This window comes from Sapajus apella, unplaced genomic scaffold (genome assembly GCF_009761245.1).
Source record: "Sapajus apella isolate SASKATOON/1434 unplaced genomic scaffold, GSC_monkey_1.0 scaffold38, whole genome shotgun sequence".
In the NCBI taxonomy this organism is placed as follows: domain Eukaryota; kingdom Metazoa; phylum Chordata; class Mammalia; order Primates; family Cebidae; genus Sapajus; species Sapajus apella.
In genome coordinates this window covers 10,254,387-10,273,058 of record NW_022436978.1, presented here as the reverse complement: position 1 = coordinate 10,273,058, position 18,672 = coordinate 10,254,387, and the positions used below count along the sequence as shown (strand labels likewise).

The 18,672-nt window shown below is 36.1% G+C and overlaps 1 long non-coding RNA gene across 1 annotated transcript; it reads right to left on the bottom strand.

Annotated features, from left to right (window-relative positions):
• Window positions 1-7,715: 7,715 nt before the first annotated feature.
• LOC116564854 lies at window positions 7,716-18,651 on the bottom strand. The gene is made up of 3 exons (XR_004275129.1): window positions 18,639-18,651; window positions 16,277-16,279; window positions 7,716-7,840 (listed from the first exon to the last, which is right to left on the bottom strand). It is a non-coding gene; the product is annotated as an uncharacterized LOC116564854 (long non-coding RNA).
• Between the last annotated feature and the right edge of the window lie 21 nt (window positions 18,652-18,672).

Below are 18,672 nucleotides of genomic sequence, written 5' to 3'. Positions count from 1 at the left end.
AAGAAGGGAACAATGGACACTGGGGCTTACTTGAATGTGGAGGGTGGGAGGAGAATGAGGATCAAAAGCCTACCTATTGGGTACTATGCTAATTACCTGAGTGACAAAATAATTTGTACATTAAACCCCTGCGACATACAATTTACCTATATAGCACAGCTGTGCATGTACCCCTGAATCTAAAATAAACGCTTTAAAAAGTAAAATAACGTCTTAATGAGCTCTCTATATATCGTTTCTTTTAAAAATAATATTATTTAAAGAGAATTATACTCCCAAAAATATCAATAGAATACCTTTTCCTTACCTAAGACTTATTTGGCCTAGCATGTTCTAGTTACATGTGCCTAATTACAATAACAGTCTTTCTCCTTCACAGAATTACTTTAAATAATTTAGTTTGCCTGATGCTCTCTAACAGAGCATTTTGTATTTCTACAGAATGAGAAACATTATGTGTTTGTGTGGGCATACATGTAAAATTAAGGAAAAGGATGTTAGTATCTACAATAAAAAGACCATCTTAAGAGATTTGTGATTTGTTTTCTGTTTCTACATCTCTCTATGCATCTATACAAGGTGAAACACTTTTAGGTTTAAATTAGATCATGTGCATGCTTCATCACATTACTAACCATAAAAGAGTACTAGTAAGTACTGCTTGAGTTCATTCATTCAACATTGATAGAGTACAAATATGTGCCAGACATTGCAAAAGACAATGTGGGTAGGAAGAAGAAAATATGCTCCACAACCTCAAGGAACATCGAACCTAGCTGTCTAGGGAACACATATTTGACTATATAAAATAATAAAATGATGTTGTAGCTGAGATTAGTTCAATGTGGTTGTATGAGAATACACAAACAGAGAATTTTCTCAGTCCCTTAAGAGAAAACAGGCACAGCTTCCTGGGTGATGTTCAAGCTGAGTCAAATGAGGAGGATGTGCAGAAGTGCAAATGTTTAAAAGAGCATATTTTTCCCCAGAAATTCATTCAAAACATTCATTTCAATCTGATTGAAATGTCAGTACTCAGTATATGCATTTCAGTATGACTAAAATGTGGGCTACAAGGCAAATTTCGTAAGATGAGGCTGTAGGAATCGGCAGTGACAGACTGTGGAGGGCCAAGCTCAGGAGTCGATATTTTATTCTGAAGATGGGGAATTCAATGGCCTGTTTTAAGCATGGGAGGAAATGGGAAATAGCTTGACTGGCTCTGCATTTTAGAAGGATCATCTTGTTATTTTTGTGGTGAAAATATTGAAGGCAATGAAGCTGGGGGCAGGGAGAGGAGCTAAGTTACTGATATAAGTGGCAGGGTTGGGAAGCGTCAGGAGCTGTGCAGGTGAAGAGCATCTGACAGATCAAAGAGACCATCTGTGGGTAGCCTCATGAGGACTCAGTGATTTGTGAAAAACAAGGGAATGGGAAGAGTTCAGCATAATTTCTGTGTTCTGGGTTAGGAAAGGTGGTGGTTCCACTCATTGATAACGGAGGAGATATGGTAGTAAAGTACTGAGTGATTTTGTCACCCTGAAATAAGTAGACCGAAAAGCATAAAGGGCATTTAGCCATCAAGGTTAGAAACATAGATCTGTGCTTCATCAGTACAGTATATTTGAAATTATAAGAGTCGATGGTGCCACCCAGGGAAACAGAATACAATGAAATGAAAGGAAGAACAAAGATGGAACTCTGAGAAATACCTTCACTTAACTGAAAGAAATTGAATCTGTGAAGGAGGTTGAAAAATGACCACAGATACTGATGGAAAAACAGGCAAGAATTATATTATAGAAGGCTTACAGGAGACAATTTCAATAAAATTTGGTCCAGATGTCTACATATTCATAAAGTAAAATCAAGGCTGACAAGTGTTCATTTTATTAGAAATAATGGAATAACTGCTCAACCTGTGAGAACAATTTCCCTAGAAAGATACAGAAATTTTACAGCTCTAGGGTGAGAGCAGAAAGAGAAGGAGAAAGTGTAGATTACCTATTTAAAAATTAGTTAAGGGGAAATCAGGACAATTAGTTGATGGCTGGGAGACCCCGAAATTACAGCTTTTTTTTTTTTTAAATGAAAGCGAGATTTATATTTATTTCTATGTGACGGGAAAGAAAGTAGCAAAGGGAGCTGTTGAAAATACCAAAAGAAGAGGATCTTGTGAGGTCTCCAAGGAAGAAGAGAGTAAGATTTAAAGCACAGTTGGAAGGATTATGTGGGGACTTGATATAAGATAAACCTTATTGTGATACTGGAGAGAGATGATAAGAATGAGTGGAAATAGAGATATGTTTATTGATGGACAGAGATGGGTAAAAATCAGGGAACTGAGGGAACTTATTCCTTTACCTAATGTAGATGAGGGGGCGATGGATGCAGCAAACCATCACCATGGCGTGTGTATACCTATGTACCAAATCTGCACGGTCTGCACCCCAGAACTTAAAGTGTAATAAAAAAGAAAAAGAAAAATTTTCTTTGTAAATTAAAAAAATGATGAAATATCAGTATGTCTGTGGATATTAAAACTAATTTATTTGCACATAATTTTTCATGGTATCTGTGGAATTAAAACGCTATGCTTAACACAGAAAATTATTTTCCCTAGCAAAAGTTGTGTAGCATAATATTCTGACACATTTTTTTTCAATTTTTTTAAATTGCTGTAGATGTCAACGTTTGGTACTTTACCATGGCGCATGTTTACATACAAACATGATGAGGGAGTTACAACAAATAGTTTACAGGAGGTGAAGATATAGAGGTATCAAAAGTCTATGTATTTAATGAAGTGAATGTATGGTTAGCACAGCTTATTAAGAGACTGGAAGTTGAGAGTCTAGGGTGTTTCATAATGTTGGGCTTCAAAAACATATTTTTGAAATTGTCTCCAAGATAGGTCACATGTCCCATTGAATTTTCTAGAACACAAGAATTTGTTAAATGTAAATCTTTAACATATATCAGTTTCATAACCATATTTTGGCATTTTTAAAATTTTGCAACTGCAAACTTGAAAAAATAGAAATGGCCTTGACCTGTCTTATTCATTGAGATGCCCCATGCTTAGGCAGTGATAATAACTCATAGACATATTATCTAGAAATCTTCTATTTCAAGATCACATTTTTGAATAATTTTTTTCCATTTAGGAGTATAATAGAAACAGAAGAAAGGCAAGATGTTTGTTAACAGAAATTGTTTTTTATTATATTTAATGACATGTCAGTTGTGTGGAAATTAAGACCTATTCATTGTGAAAATAGTTGACTTAAGTGAATCTACATAATAGAGGTGTCATACTAAATCAGTGATCAGAAATCACCCTGTATTATATATTTCTGGTTAGTTTATTGCTCATAGAAGCTGAAAAAGGAATATATTGTTTTCTTTTTTTTTTTTTTTTTGAGACGGAGTTTCGCTCTTGTTACCCAGGCTGGAGTGCAATGGCGCGATCTCGGCTCACCGTAACCTCCGCCTCCTGGGTTCAGGCAATTCTCCTGCCTCAGCCTCCTGAGTAGCTAGGATTACAGGCACACACCAAAATGCCCAGCTAATTTTTTGTATTTTTAGTAGAGACGGGGTTTCACCATGTTAACCAGGATGGTCTTGATCTCTTGACCTCGTGATCCACCCACCTCGGCCTCCCAATATATATTTTTTTCTTTCCTAATTTTATTTTTAATTTACAAATAATAGTTGCATATATTTATGGTGTTCAATGTGATGTTTTGATATATGTTTAAAATGTGAAATGATTAAATTCAGCTAATTAACAAAATTATCGCCGCAGTTATTACCATTCTTTTTTTTAAAAAAATATAAGCAGTAAAACTTTACTCATATAGAATTCTACTCTTTAGACATCTTACAGAAAGCCCTACATAGAACTAGAAGCAAAAAAAAAAAAAAATTCATTCTGAAAAACTTAAAATAGAAACATACAACTCACTTAGCTAGGGTTGCCAGGCAATTTCAATAAAGTATTATTATACTTTACATTAGGTATGAGACTATATGGTTTTTAAATTTCATTTACCACCCGCCCATCTCATTTTATTTCGCTCTAAGATAAATGAGAAGCACAATAAAAATATGCAGTGCTCCTTCCTATCTGGAACACTCAATTTGTTTTGTTTTTTAGTCCATACACTACCCACAAGTCTATACATTCTTTTCACACCAGCACTGAAACATTTTATATAATAATGGAACAGCAAGTTCTTTTTTGAAGAGGAATATTTTTATTCATCGAGAAAGGCTGTTCTTTCCAGAGATATGAACATCATGTTCAAAGCACCAACTCCAATCTAAAGGAAATGTGGAGGGAGCTATTTTCAAAGTGGTAACAGGAAGATTTGGATATTTCATAAAAATAAGGAGGTTACTCAAAATTACCCAAACCCCTAACACTCAGAGAATAGTATACTGAGCTATCAAAAGGCAACCCGTGTTCAGATATCTGGGACCTCTCCTGTACATAAGTACATTACCCCAGAGAGGAATTTAATTGGTGCATTAAGAACAACCTGGTCCTGCTGCAAACCAAAGTTGCTTGAAATGGCCTTTCATTTAATTTTACCTCAGAAGGATTAAAAAACTCAGTAAAAGAAAATACGGATGCCAAATGAGCAGTGCTTTCTTCTTCTTCTTCCTTCTCCCTTCTTCCTTTTCTTCTTTCTTCATCCTTCCTTTTTTTTTTTTTTTTTTAAATATATATAAGGCTGCTAAATATTCCTTACTTTGAGTGAGTTCCATAAAATAAAAAACAAGATGAAGAAAGATTCAGGGGGAGGGGTAAAATAAATTTGTCTCTACTGAGTTGTTATTACACAGTGCTAATAAGAACAATTTTTGTCAAATACAATGCAGGAGACTTGACTGAATATTGGTTTAAACATATGAAAGACCTTTTTGAACAATTGAAGGCATTTGAACATGGGCTGGATGTTGGATGACATTATGGGAGTAGCGCTCAGCTTTTGAGATGTGATAAGATTATCACAATTTCATAGGGGAATGTCTTTATTTTTAGGAGAGTATGCTGAAGTATTCAGGATAACACGATTTTTAAAAAATGATAACAAAACAAACAAAACCAACTAGACATTTAGCTATTTCATTGTTTCTAAGATGCCACTGATTGTCAGATTGATGATTATTGTTGATATAAACGAGAGAAAAATGCTGCCAGTAAAATGATAATGTTTTCATATAAATTTGCATTGTATTTTATACAGACTGGAAGAGCTTTATAAGTCATTTTTGACAGTTTGTAAAATTATATGTCCATTTTATGCATACCTTTAAAATGAACATAACTAATTGTTTACATTTTCTGGATCATGTTTGGACTCAGCCATCCACATCCCTACCATTTCTCATATCATCCTTTGTACCATTTGGAAAATTGATGTCACAGCATTATTTCAAATAATGCTTCACTCATTGATCTGGGACTTTCTTCCAAGCTGTGGATACCCATTTTGCAAGTTTTGAGGATGTTGCTTTTGATATTTGCATTCGAGCAGGCAATGACATTACAGCTGCCACCAGGCCACAGCAATTATAAGACACCATCAGTTTTAGACACATTCCAATTTTATTTTGTTGTACTTTTTAATTGATATATATTTTTAATAGGGCACATGTGATATTTTGATATAGGAATTTATAATGCGTAATGATAAAATCAGGGTAATTTTGACATATATCTCCTCTGACATTTATCTTTTTCTCTTTGTGTTGGGAAAATTACAATTCTTCTTTTGTATCTATTTTGAAATATACAGTAATTTTTTTTTTTTTTTTTTTTGATACCGAGTTTCGCTCTTGTTACCCAGGCTGGAGTGCAATGGCGCGATCTCGGCTCACCGCAACCTCCGCCTCCTGGGTTCAGGCAATTCTCCTGCCTCAGCCTCCTGGGTAGCTGGGATTACAAGCATGCGCCACCATGCCCAGCTAATTTTTTGTAGTTTTAGTAGAGATGGGGTTTTCACCATGTTGACCAGGATGGTCTCGATCTCTTGACCTCGTGAGCCACCTGCCTCGGCCTCCCAAAGTGCTGGGATTACAGGCTTGAGCCACCGCGCCCGGCCAGTAAATTATTTTTAACTATAGTTTTCCTATTATACTATCAAATACCAGAACTTATTTTTTTCTAACTAATTATATTTTTGTACATACTAAGCAACTTCTCTTCATCTTACTATTTTCTTCCCAGCCTCTGGTAACCACTGCTGTACTCTCTACCTCTATGAATTCCACTTTCTTAGCTCCTGCATATGAGTGGGACCATGTGATATTTGTGTTTCTGTGCCTGGCTTATTTCCCTTTGTATAATGAATTAGAGTTCCATGTAAATGACAGGATTTTATTCTTTCTTATGACTGAATAGTATTTTATTGTGTATATACACTAAAGTTTCTTTATTCACTCATCTGTTGATGGGCACGTAGGTTGATTCCACATCTTTGCTATTATGAACAGTGCTGCAACAAACATGGGAGTACAGGTACCTCTTCAATAAACTCTTTCCTTTCTTTTGGATATATACACAGCAGTGGGATTGCTGGATCATGTGGTAGTTCTATTTTTAACTTTTTGAGGAACTTCTATGTTGTTTTCCATAATGACTGTATAATTTCACATTCCTAGCAAAAGTGTACAAGCACTCCCTTTACTCCATATCCTCACCAGCTTTTGTTATCTGTTGTTGTTTTGATGGCAGCTATTCTAACTGGAGTGAGATGATATCTCATTGTGACTTTGATTTGCATTCCCCAGATGATCAATGATATTGAGCATTTCTCATTTACTTGTTGGTTGTTTGTATGTCTTCTTTTGAGAAATGTCTATTCAGGTCTTTTGCCAATATTTTAATATAAGACTATTATCATTCTGCTACTGAGTTGTTTAAATTACTTATGTATTTTGCTTATTAATTCCTTATCAGATGGATAGTTGGCAAAAAATTTCTTCCATTCCATAGTCTGTTTTGCAGAAGCTTTTTAGCTTAATATAATTCCATGTGTTTATTTTTGCTTTTCTTATTTGTGCTTTTGTGGTCTTACCCCAAAAAAATCTTTGCCCAGGCCAATGTGCTATGTTGTTTCCCCCAATATTTTCTTCTAGTAGTTTTATAATTTCAGGGCTTAAATTTAAGTCTTTAATCCACTTTGACTTGATTTTTATATATAGTGAAAGTTGGGGATTTAGTTTCATTATTTTGCACATGGTTATGTAATTTTCCCAGCAGTATTTATTAAAGATACTGTCTTTTCTCAAATATACACTCCTGTCACTTTTACCAAAAATGAGTTGGCTGTAAGTGTATAGATTTACTTCTGGTGTCTCTACTCTGTTCCGTTATTCTATGTGTCTGTTTTTATGTCAATATCATAAATAGTACCATATTGTTTTGGTTAGTATAGTTTTATGGTACAGTTTGAAATCTGGTAATGTAATGCCTAAAGATTTGTTCTACTTGCTTAGAATTGCTTTAGCTATACAGTGCCTTTTTTATTCCATATGAATTTTAGGATTATTATCTGTGAAGAATACCATTGGTATTTTGTTAGAAATTGCATTGAATCTGTAGGTTGCTTTGGGTAGTATAGACAGTTTAAACAATATTAATTTGTCCAATCCATGAGCATGTAATATTTTTTCATTTCTTGAGATTTTTTAAATTATAAAGTGATATTTGAATTTTATAAAATGCTTTTTCAGCAATAATTGAAATGATCATTTATTTTGTCCTTCATTCTGTTGATGAGATGTAACACATTGATTAATTTGCCTATGTTGAATCATTCTTACATTCCTGAGAAAAATTTCACTTGATTAAAGTGAATGCTATTTTTAATGTGTTGTTAAATTTTATTTGCTAGTATTTTGTTGAGGATTTTTGTATCTATGTTAATCAGGAATATTGGTCTGTTGTTTCTTTTGTTGCTGTTGTTGTGTCCTTGTCTGGTTTTGGTGACAAGGTAATGGCCTCATATAATGAGTTTGGAAGTATTCTCTCTTCTACAATTTTGGGAGATAATTTGAATAGAATTGGTATTAGTTCTTCTGCAAATGTTTGCTAAGATTCAGCAGTGAATCCATCAGGTCCTGTGTCTTTCTTTGATGGGGTTATTTTTAATACTTCTTTAATCTTGTTCATTATTAGTCTGTCCAGGTTTTCTATTTCTTCATGGTTCAATCTTGGTAGGTTATATGTATTCAGGAATTTGTTAATTTCTTCGAGGATTTCCAATTTGTTAGTATAAAGTTGTTCATTGTAGTCTGTAATGATCCTTTGTATTTCTGTGGTATCAGTTTTAATGTTTTCTTTTTCACTTCTGATTTCACTTATTTGGGTTTTCTAACTTTTTTCTTAGTTGGTCTAACTAAAGTTTTGTCAGTTTTGTTTATCTTTTTCAAAATAACAATATTTTATTTTATTGATCTTTTGTATAATTTTTAGTCTCTTATTTATTTCTGTTCTAATTTTTTTTTTTTTTTTTTTTTTAGATGGGGTCTCTTTTTGTTTTCCCGGGGGTGGAGTACAGTGGCTTTTTTTCGGCTCCCTGCTGCCTCCCAGGTTCAAGCGATTCTCCTACCTCAGCCTCCTGAGTAGCTGGGATTACAGGTGTGCACCACCATGCCCAGCTAATTTTTTTGTATTTTTTAAGAGTCGAGTCAGGGTTTCACCATGTTGGCCAGGCTGGTCTCAAACTCCTGGCCTCAAGTGATCTGCCTGCTTTGGCCTCTCAAATTACTGAGATTACAGGCATGAGCCACTGTGCTTGGCCCTGCTCTGATCTTTATTACTGCTTTTCTTCTACTAATTTTGAGTTTAGTTTGTTCTTGCCTTTCTAGTTACTTGAGGTTTAACAATTGGTTGTTTATTGGAAAATTTTCTATTTTTTTGATATAGGCATTTATTGCTAAAAAATTCCCTGTTAGTACTGCTTTTGTTGTATACCACAGGTTTTAGTATGTTGTTTCCATTTTCACTTGTTTAAAAACCTTTTTTTTAAGTGAAAGTAAGTTTATTAATAAGGTAAAGGGATAAAGGATGACTACTCCATAGTCAGAGCAGCCCTGAGGGCTGCTGGCTGGCTGCTTTTATGGTCATTTCTTGGTTATATGCTAAACAAGGGGAAGATTATTCATGAGTTTTCCGGGAAAGGGGTGATATAGGGTAACTTCCTGATGTTGGCATAGCATTTGTAAACTGTCATGGTGCTGGTAGGAGTGTCTTTTAGCATGCTAATACATTATAATTAGCATATAACAAGCAGTGAGGATGAACATCATCTTGTTTTTGGTGGGTTTTGGCCAACTTCTTTATCACAACCTGTTTTATCAGCAAGGTCTTTGTAACCTGTACCTTGTGCTGACATCCTATGTCATTCTATGACTTAGAATACCTTAGCCTCCTAGGAATGCAGCACAGTAGGTCTCAGCCTTATTTTCCCTAGCCCCTATTCAGGATGAAGTTGCTATGGTTCCAATGCCTCTGACCTTTCCCTCCTTCCTTTTACAAGGAAACCCTTAATCCTAAGAGTTGTAGAAGGACAAAGATCCCTCTTCTGTAAATTCTTTAGGCTGAATAGGGGTGATGTTCCTGTCTAACTACTAAGATTGCATGTATTCAGGGTAGAGAGGAGCTTAGTCAGAAAGTATCGGTATGTGGAAGGCCACTCATAATTCTTGAGTTCTGACAAAAGGTGATTTCTGGAAGATTAATAACTGTTTAAGAAAACATTGAGTGCGCTTTTCCTGCATTTCTACATAAAGAGTACAATGGCAATATGTTCCACAACAGTAAAGCAAAATAATTAAAATTCTCCCAAGTGAACTAAATAAGAAGGCTTTCTATGAACAGGAAAACTATTGGAACACAAGCTTACATAGAGATGCTAGCCAATCCAATATGTGCCCAGAATTAGAATATTGATTTTCACATTACCCATTCCTCTTGTTTCTTCTGAGCTGCAATCAGAGATCACCGGTTGATTCACAGGAATAAGCAGAGACAGTCTAAATTACAGAAAAAACTCAAAAATAACTGATGAGATTAGAATTTATAACAGGTATATCATAGTTTTTAGAATATAATTTTTCTCTCTCCAGTCTTCTGTTTTTCCTGAAGACAAATTATGGTAAGACCAATTCATTTATTATTCTTGGCCTGATTATTTGTATAAAGTTCAGAAGGAATAATTATTTTTCTAATAGGCTATTTTTTGGGCGGTGGGAGGGGAGCAGATCTCATTCTGTTACCGAGGCTGCAATGCAGTGGTGTGATCACAGCTCACTGTAGCCTTGACTTCCTGGCTCAAGCTGTCTTCTCACCTCAACCTCCTGAGTATATTATTTTTTTTCTCTTCTGGTTGCATATTTTCAATAGTCTGTCTTGGAGCTTGCTGATTCTTCCATTTAATCAATTCTGCTGTTGATATCTATTGCATTTTTCATTTCATTTACTGTACTTTTAAGCACCAATATTTGTTCAGTTTTTAAAATTACCATTTCAACTTGTCTATTAAAAACCTCTGATACATTTCTTAATTGGGATTCTCTGTGTTTTCCTGGTTTGCTGAGCTTCCTGAAACCGCTATTTTGAATTATTTGCCTGAATGATCACATATCTCCATCAATTTAGGGTCATTCTCTGGTACCTTGTCCATTTGTAGTGTTATATTTTCCTTGTATGTTTCTGATGCTTTCAGATGTCTGACAATGTTTTTATGTTGAAGGATTAAGTATTTTAGTTTTCACAGTCTGGCTTTGTTTGTACCTGCCTTTCTTCAGAAGGCCTTCCAATAGTTCTAAGTTGACTAACTGTGTTCCCTGAGCCTGAGATCACTGTGGTCATCGTGGCATTAGAGGAAGGTCTAAGCCCAGGCTTGCTGTCAGTCTTGCAAGAAGTTCTCAGATTAATGTTCCTTTTCAGCCCAGAGGGACTTGGGGAAGACCTAAGGAAGCTACTAAGGCTCTCTGGGAATGTTGGTTGGGAGTTTGAGTTCAGAAGATAGTCCCCAGTGGCCCAGGTGAATGTTTTTCACAGCAGGCATATGCACAAGTGGATGAGTCCCTGACTAGAGTTGAGCCTGGGCTCCTTCAGCTTCTATTGATGGGCCTGTCTCATTGGCCTAGACAGGTGACTGTCACTCAGCAGGTCCTTGCCCAAGTGAGGGTAGTTCCATTACTACAACAGGAGGGACCAGAGATGAGACTGGGACCCCTCAGGATCTGCTGTGGAATGAAGGCTAATCTGCATGTTACATTGACTTAGATGGGCATGCATCTCCCATCTGTACAGATGAGATAGTTTCCTGACTGCAGCAAGAGGGACTAACGCTTACAGTGAGTCCCGGTGGTGTTTGTTGTGGGACAGATGCTGGAAAGCCTAGTCTTGGCTTGGAGGAATGTGTGTCACTCAGCAAGTTCTTGAATAGATAAGATAATTCCCTGCTGCAAGAGGTGCTGGAGTTGAGACTGGATCCCCTTGGGATCTGCTGTGGGAAAGAGTCTTAAAATCCTGGTCTCACTGGCTCAGACAGGTAAGTTTCTCCCAACAGGTCTCAGCACAGATGGGATAGTTCCCCAACTACAGTGAGAGAGGCAAAAGCTGAGACTAGGTCCCCTTGGGACCTGCTGTGGGTTAGAGGTTGGCATGCTCATCTGTGTGGCTTAGACTCCCAGGGTGGGGGATATGGATGAGTCTCCCTCTCTGGGTCCTTGCTCAGAGCTAGGAGATCAGCTGAGGAAGGATAGAACAGTATCACAAGGTAACTTTCAGATTCACTGCTGTGACCAATGTCAGCAGGCAGGTGAGCCTTTTTACCAAGGCCCTAGTGTGCAGGATTCCTTCTGGACCTTTTGGCAGATGGTTTTGGTTACAGGCTCAAGAACAAATGGAGCTTTAGCTAAACTCCTTGAGAGACTTGGCTATGAACCAGGAAACAAGCTTGGTGGGGCAGATCAGCCACCTGGGTTGGTCTGCATACTCAAAACAAGCCTAATAAGTCTTAGGCTTCAATAAGGTTTCACAAATTCCTACTTGAATCCTGAGGCTCCTGAAGAGAGACTTTTGACTGTAAAGACATACAGAATTCTGGTTGCTGTGGAGGCATATGAGTGGGTTACCTTCTACTCTGCCATCTTGGTGAGATCACTTCAACATGTTCCAGTTTAGAAATGTTAAAGTTGTGGAAAAATACATGTCTTTGACTAGATGAAACTTTCTTTTTTTGGTTCAATTCAGACCTCTGACAATATTTAAAGCTCATTTACCATATATTATTCTTACTCTTAATTATGCTGCTTAATATATTTATCTGGCTTTCAAGGCCATAGCTGATCAAAACAAAGAACTTTAGAATTGCAAAGATTAAAATTATTTGTGTATGGCTTTACAATTTGAAAACTGCTTTCATATGTTCAAACTAATTTAACAACCATATTTTTTTAACAGCCACATTGGGTACTATTATTATCTCCCTGCCCACTTTAGAGATAAGGAAACAGAAATTCTAAGTGAGGTTAAATGATTAGTTGATGACCATTAATACCTGCTTATATCTGAATTTGAATGTAGCCTTTGTGTTGCCAAATGTCTGCTCTTTCCACTCAATTTCTACCAATAAGGAGAGAGTGATGGCAAGAATGAAGGCAAGAGATGGCATTGCCAGCATTAGAGAATGATGTTCAAAGCTACACAACCTCACAAAAATGCCAAGGAACAGACAATATGTAGATAAAAGAGCTCAAAACAGTACTTTATTTAAAAAAAACAGGGCAGTCTAAAGTCATTAAATGCTGCAGTAAACAATGTTAGGCCCCCAGGGATCTACAGTAGACGTTCATGATGTTGATTTGAGTATTTGAGATGAAGTTAACTAGTACTTAATTTTCTTGTTCTTTCTTTTTCAATAAGGAAGGAGTTCAGTTTAGAAAGTTCAATGTCCCAAGTGGTTAATTTAAAAAGTATTATTTAGAAAATAATTTTCTTTGGATTTTTTTATATTCAAGATATAAATATCAGACATGCCAGTAATTGTGACTTTGACAACCCAGTAAGTCTTCATTATTATTTTTCTGATTATAAATGCTTTGTGTTTGTGTTCGTGTGTGTGTGTGTGTGTGTGTGCACGCTTTATAGATTGTTTAAAACATTAAGAATGGTATAGATGAACAGAAAGTAAAAGTTAAATTAAAAACCACCTAACCAAAATGAAATCTAAACACCTGAAGCTCACCATTGTTAAAATTTGGCATATCCTTCAAGATTATTTTTTCACGCATTCAAAATTATAACTGATATCACATGAAAGCTATTTAGTATCATGCATTTCTCTACAGACAAAATTATAACCTACATAGTATTCTACTGCAAATAGTAATAGCTGGTAGTATTTTTAATGGAATAAATGTCATAAAATAGTAGAATTATTGTATAGATGATGTTTAACATCTAGAAAGCAGGAGTAAAGACTATTTTCCTATTGTCTCGCTTAAATGCAAATAGAAAAAGTTAAATATACACTGGGAGCTGGCTGCAAGAAGAGTCTTCTGGACCTTTGCTATTTCCTTGTGAAGGCACAGGCTGGAGTATGTGAGTGCTGCCCAGGAATCGTGTTCTATGGCATGGTGTTATACCTCTCTGGTGGACATTCTAATTATAGAACATGATTCTCCTTTGGTGGAAGCTGGTCCATTTCTCTAATGCTATGCCTGTCATACGTTTAAAGCAGGAATGAAAGATTTCCTTTAGAACTAGCTTTATATCAGCTCAGGGTTATAATTATTCAGCACTTTGGGGAAATCCCTTCAAAAGGTTGAATTTGAACAGGCTTCACTTGCTTCATCATTTTTAGATGTTTTTCTTACACTTTTTTCTGTGTATTTGAAATGCTTTCAGTATAATTGGATTCAGTTGAGAGATTGATGTCTGTGAGTTTGATGTGTGAGGTCATAGTAGGACAATTTAATATTTTACTGTTACTTTTTTCTATGAAACTGACTTGAAACCTTCTAAAGTTATATTTACTGCATAATTATAACAGTTTGTCTGGGCTACCCATGAAGTAGAGAGCTAAGGAATGTGTGAGCCTCTTGTGAAAAAGTTAGAATAATGGGGAGCGTGGAGTATGCCTTTTCTGCCTGATGTCTGCTTAAAATAGTCTTTCTGAAAAACCATTATCTCCAACTCTCTCTCCTGCTTCTTCCATCAGAAGAATCTTCCCTATTTAAAAAAGTAATTTTCCTAATAAAAACCTTCGTTCCCCTTTGTATGTCCTCTAACGTATCTGGTAGACATGTGTAAGCTTAGACAATGTCAGAAGATTTTTAATATCTTTTCTATGTTTGAGGATTTTCCTCAATTTTATTGTGTCCCTATTCTTAATGCAGAATTCAGAAATTTGTCCTCCCAGCCTTTTTTGAAGCAGGGATAGAGGCATGTGACCTAGATATTCCCAACCAGAAACATCCTTAGAAAACTTTGTTTAGGGAAGGAAGGAAGGAAGGGAGGGAGGGAGTGAGGGAGGGAGTGAGGGAGGGAAAGAGGGAGAGAAGAAAGAGAAAGAAAGAGAGAAAGTAAGAAATTGAAGAGGACACAAATCAATGGAAAGATATTACATGTTCATGGATTGGAAGAATCAATATTGTTTACATGTTCATACTACCCAAAGCAGTCTACAGACTTAATGTGATCCCTATTAAATATCAATTACATTCTTCACAGAAGTAGAAAAAATTATCCTAAAACTTATATGGAACCACAACAGACCTAGAAGAGCCAAAGACGTCCTGAACAAAATAAACAAAACAATGTGACTTTAAATTATACTACAAAAAAAAAAAAAAAAGAAAAAAGAAAACTGATTCAGAAGAGAGAATGTGAGGAAGTAATCACCCTCGTGGAAGCTGCATCAGGCAAACCTGGTGGCTGAGGAATGTCGCTTTGGGGGATAGTCATGTTAGAAATGTCGGCATCCAGCACGTGGTGCAGCCTCAGTACCTGTCTGCATTGGCAGAAACGGCGTGGTCTGCAGGAGTAGTCCCTGAATCTTGCTCTTGGTTGCACATCTTTCAACCCTGACTCCCAGCTCAGGTGTATTTTGAGCAAAGCAGATTTTTTTTTCCATCAATAAAAAGAATTTTGTGGTTTGCAATTCTGAATCCTGAGAAATGCACCATATCCCCCTACCCACTATGCTCTCCCCCTTTTCTTCTCCAGTATAAGGCTGTGCCTTATTCTTGTTTATAACTTTCTTCATCTTTATCTAAAATAGTCTTGCATAATTTCACAGGGCTTATAAGTGCATCAAGCCTGTATTTTAGTCAAATTAAATTACCTTAAGCAGCCTCAAGCAGCTCTGTAAGGGTTGTTTACTTTATTCTTATGAACAAAAAAGGTTTTCTGTTATAGTCTTTATAAATAATACATTTTGAAAATTGTTTTTAAATTTAGTGAGCAAAATAAGTATCTGTAAAATGTGAGCACAGATTTTTCTGATCAGGACTGGGAGAGGGAAAGTGGAACAGAAAGATTAATGTAAAAGGGGAAATCCATATGATTTCATAAACCTATGTGAAACTGAAAAGTTGCAATTTAGATTAAATGCTTCAGCTTAATAGTTGCATTTTGTTTGTCTTTATCTAAGTCAGTGTGGCATAATGGAAACACAAAGAAAAATTTGAGATTATTGTGTTCAATTCTTTCCTTCCTTAGCTCTGTGATTTTGGATAAATTATGGCACTTGAAACTTTTCTTTGTTCATTTTCGAAATGTAATTATAACACACTGTCCATCTGAAAAGCTTGTTATGAGGGAAAAGGGTGAAGGTAGCATTATGATAGTGCTTTATAACTTGTAGGAAGGATTATAAACATTGTTATTTTAGTGTTCACTTTTCTTTCCTGTAGAATACTATTCATCTATTAAAAACCTTCTAAGTGCGTCAGAGAATTTAGGATTAAAGTAGGAAACATACCATGCTAACCATCTGCTTATTTAATATAAACTTTCCATTTTCATGGAGATTCTATTGGATAAAATAAAAAACACATACTGTATAATTGGTAGAGCATTACAGCTAAGAAAATATATATATCAGTATTTTATAAGATTAACTCAAATCAAACCCAAATAGCCACCAAACAGAGAAGACTACTATTTTTTTTTTCATAGAATGAGGAATCAAGGGATGAAATTTTAGATATAACTAGATTCAGGGGCTCAAACATTGTCTTTGACAGCCTTTCTCCTAGACTTTGATTTCTCTGTGTTGATTTTCATTTGGTCTCTTTGGGTGTGGGAGCAGAGTTGACTACTGGAAGCTCTAGACTTTTACTCATTCCGTTTAGCAAACCCAACAGAAAGTGAGGCTTTTCCTGATAGCGCCAGCAAAGTTCCATGCATTTTCATTGTCCCAGTCTCGGTTGTGTGCCTATCTCTGATCCAAATACTTGATTGAAGGGGTAGCATATGCTCTGTGATCACATCTGAATCATATGCCCAATACAGTGGCTGGTGGAGTCAGCAAGAATTTTTGAAACTTGGTGATTGAGAATGGGCGGGAGGGGAGAGTCACAAAGAGAGACTAGGATAAAAAAAATTATGCCCATTGAATACATTTTGAGAAGGATCTATGGCCAATATATTAAGAAACGTCTGTAGAAAGTGCTTTAACTTGCCTGAATGAAGTCTTGCTCTCTGTAGTTATCTCTGATATAGTAATCAGTAACTTAGACACCATCCCCATTATCTCTAGAGCAATAGGCTATTTTTGCAGTTGCTGAGAATGTAAATCAGATTATAGTGCTTGTGCTACCATCAAGGTGGACAGATGCGTAGAGAGAGTATTTCTGAAGAAATACTCATAGAAAAGAGAAAAAATATTAAAAAGAAAAACATTAAAGTGGTTGTAAGAAGAAAACATTGCATAATGTGAACATTTGTGGCCTGGTTTTGTAAATTTTTAATAAAGGGTTTCTGGCATGTAGAACTGGCATGTCTTCATTAGGATAATGTGGAGGCTGCTACCAAGTAGGACACATACTCCAGGTGACCCAGGGCACCACTGGGAAGAGAGGACTCTGAGTATATTAGTTTTAAGCATGATGCTCCCTTCCCATAATACATAGTAAAAGTAAGATATAGGATTTCCTAAAGTGAAAAGCAGATACACAGAAGTGGGAAGAGACCTGATTTTGAATTGGAACATATGAATCTTTATCCCAATTCTGCCAAGAACTTGCCATGTGTCCTGGGGCAAATCCTTTTTCCTAGCTTGACCTTTGTTTCTTCATCTCAATTCAAAGATTTGAATTTGGCCAGGTGCGGTGTTTCACACCTGTAATCCTAGCACTTTGGAAGGCCAAGGTGGGTGGATCACCTGAGGTCAGGAGTTCAGAACCAGCCTGGTAAACATGGTTAAATCCCATGTTTACTAAAAAATACAAAAAATTATCTGGGCATGGTGGCAGGTGCCTGTAATCCCACCTACTTGGGAGGCTGAGGCAGGAGAACTGCTTGAACACAAAAGGTGGAGGTGGCAGTGAGCCGAGAGTGTGCCACGGCACTCCATTTGGGGTGATAGAGTGAGACTCCGTCCCCCACCAAAAAAAGATTTGAACTTGATCATACCAAGAGCCACTTCCTACCCAATGGCTTTATCTTGGTAAAACTCCTATGTTTTGATTCTTTTTGAAATAGGAATTATTTAATGCTAGTAATACATATGTGTGGTTAAAAATGTATAACTATCAAAGAAGCACTGTGAACACCTCCCTTCCATTCCCATCTGTATCTACCATGTTCTGTAGTGATTTCTACTTTTCCTGATTTTTAAAATATCTTTCCAGAGTTTCCTCTAGAAATGAAAATCCAAACAAATATAATTTAGAGCCCACCTCCCATTTCTCCCACAGAAGTTAACATGGGCCTTTTTTTTTTTAACTGAAAAATATCATGGACCTCTTTATATATCACTATGTAAACCACTCTTCATCCTCTTTTTAGCCTCTTGCATTATTTTATTTTCAATACAGCAGATCCTCAAATAACATTTTTTCAACATCATTTTGTTACAATATTGATGATGAAAAAAAAAAATTCCAAACCGGGGCCACAATCTATATGGAGTTTGCATGTTGGCAGGTTCTACCTACATCTGCATGGATTTTCTCCGTACTCTAGGTTCCTCCTACATCCCAAAGATGTTAGGTTAATTGGAGTGTCTAAATGCTCACAGTCTGGGGGAGTGTATGTGTACATGTGAGTGTACCTTATGATAGGATGGTGTCCTGTCCAAGATTTCTTTCCACTTGGCACCCTGAGCTGCCAGATAGGCTCAGGCCACTCACAACCCTGAATTGGAATAAGTAGATAAAAAATTATCTTACTTGTTTTTATTAATCTTTTAAAAATGTATGTAGAGCTCAAATTTGTTTCAGTGTTTAATATTAGAAGTGTTTGGTCTTTATTTAGAACTTTGGTGATGTGGTTGTGACCATAAATATGCCATAGGAATTTAACTCTTGCTTCTATGAGTTAGCCTATGATAAAATTGTTTTTGTTATATATCATTTCATTCAAGGTTGCAGTTTCAAAGAACTTAATGAGGATGTTAAGTATTTTGTTCCTAGAAA